Source organism: Corvus kubaryi, unplaced genomic scaffold (genome assembly GCF_017639235.1).
Source record: "Corvus kubaryi isolate FWS band 111438036 unplaced genomic scaffold, C.kubaryi_AGA036_p1.0 36965, whole genome shotgun sequence".
NCBI lineage: Eukaryota > Metazoa > Chordata > Aves > Passeriformes > Corvidae > Corvus > Corvus kubaryi.
Window position 1 is genome coordinate 28,543 of NW_024580995.1, and position 2,308 is coordinate 30,850.

Below are 2,308 nucleotides of genomic sequence, written 5' to 3' on the forward strand. Positions count from 1 at the left end.
CCCCCCCCCCCCCCCCAGATTTCTGGGTAACCCCTCCAGGGATTTTGGGGTCTCGGTGCTGTGGAAGATCCTGCGGGTCCCGGTGAGCTCGGGGAGAGCGATGGACACGCGGGACCGGAGGCTTTGAGGGCTCCTCAGGGGGGGTTGGAGGGTTCAGGGGGAACTGGGGACACCCAGGGGGGTCTCGGGGTGCGGGGGCCCGACCCCTGTTCCTGCTGAACTGAGCCAGTTTATCCAAAGCAACTGCAAATCAGCTCAGCGGGCACCGGGGGCAGCGCCCGGGTGGGGCCAAGGGGCTTCGGGGGGTCCTGGGGGTTCCCCAGGGTGTCGAGCAGTCCCGTGGTGCTTTTGGGGATTCAGCATCCAGTGGCACTCGGGGGCTTGGGGGGGCCCAAGGGGATTCAGGTATTCAGGGGGAACCCGGGAAGGGGCTCCAAGGGTTTTGGGGGGGGAGAGCCCCAAGGGTTTGGGGGGCCCCGGGGAGCCCCCGTTGTCTGGGTGAGGGGGGCGGGAGGCGGAACTTAGCCACTGTGAACATGGCGCGGCTGGACTCTGTTCACAGGTGGGCTAAGCCCTGCCCCCGGCCCCCAAAACCCCCCCCAGCACCCCAAAACCACCCCCATGGCACCCATGCAGCCCCCCACCTGCACCCTGCACCCAAACTCCCCTAAACCCCCCCACCCCCCAAGTCTCCAGGACCCCCCCAAACCCCCTCCCCCGGCCCCCCCGGCGTGGTGGTGGGGGCTGGGGCCCGTTGGAAATCCCTGGCAATGTGATTTTGGGCAAAAACGGTAAAAAATCCCATCGCCAGGAACCCCGGCGGGCGGCAGCGGGGAGGAGTGGTGTCGGACATTCAGAAATCCCAGTGACGGTCCCGGTGCTCCCACGGTGTCATCTCGGTGTCGAGGCCGGAACCGGTGGCACCTGTGGGAATGTGGGCAGGTTGGGGGGGATTCACCCCTGCAGGGTCACCCCTGGGGGGGCTCCAAGTGTTTTGGGGGGGATCCGGGGGGGTCCGAGGGCAGCGGAGTCTCTGTGGAGACGGGCACATGGTGGCACTGGGCCATGCCCTGAGGGGACACGGGAGGGGTGGTGGGACCCGGACAGGACTGGGACATGGCAAGGGGACATGGCAAGGGGACACGGGACTGGGCCACGGGACTGGGGCACAGCACCGGGACATGCCTCTGGTGGCTCTCCCCAGTCCCAGCACCACAACAGCCATCACCAGTCTGCGGCGTGAAACGTGTCCCCAGCCGTGCCACGTCCCCCGTGTCCCCTCGGTGTCCCCATGGCGGGATAGCCACTCCGGGACCCCCTGGATCTCCCTAATCGGCCGGGACCCACGTCCCCCGGTGCCATTAGCGTCACCATGTCCCCGTCAGCGCATGTTGGGACCCCCGTGGCCCCCAGGCCGTGGCCGTTGGTCACACTGGCACGGCCCCGGTGTCCCCAGCACTGGTGGCCATGGTGGCTCTGGGGCTGATGGCCGCGGTGGCCCCGGCACTGGCGTCCCTAGTGTCCCCGGGACCGGGGCTCTGCAGGCGCCATGTGGGACCCACGAGGCCCCGCCCGGTCGTGACATCAGCGTCGTCACGACAACGGGGCGACTTCAAAGGGAATCGGGTGGAACCGGCCCAAAAAATGGGGGTAAACAGCGGCGGCGGCACCGACACGGGGCCGGGGGGCCCGGGGGACTCCGGGAGGGCTCGAGGGGTGCCCCGACCCCAGGTCCCCACGGGGGGGGTGGCGACAGTGGCGACGGTGGCGGCCCCCCGGTGCCAGTGGGGCCCAGCTGTCACCGGTGCCAGCGGTGGCGGCACCGACAGGAGGCCGGGAGGGGTCCTGGGGGGTCCGGGGGTGGCCAGACCCGGGGGTCCACGGGGCGGGGGAGGAGGGGCCACAACGGTTACGACGGCAACAGCCCTTTGGTGCCACCAGCCCCACTGGCACCGCGGGCACAGCCCGGTGCCCCCCAAGTGTGGGGCGGGGGGTGACCTCGCGTCTGGGAGTGGCCCGGATTTGGGCCCCCCCCGGGTTTTAGGGTGTCTCCCCCAGTTTTTTGGGGGCCCCCACCCCGATTTTGGGGGCCCCCCCCGGGCGCCCCCCGGCCCCAGGGCGGGGCCCGCCCGGCCGCCCCGGCCGGGTCCCGGGGGCCCGGGGGGGGGGGGGCCCGGGCGGGGGGGGTGGGGGGTGCCCGGTGCCAAAATTCCCACCTTCGTCCCCAAAACAGGAGTGGGAAAAGGCAGCGGCGCCGCCCATCGCCTGCGGAATGCAGGAACAGGGGTGGGATGGGGGGGTCAGGAGG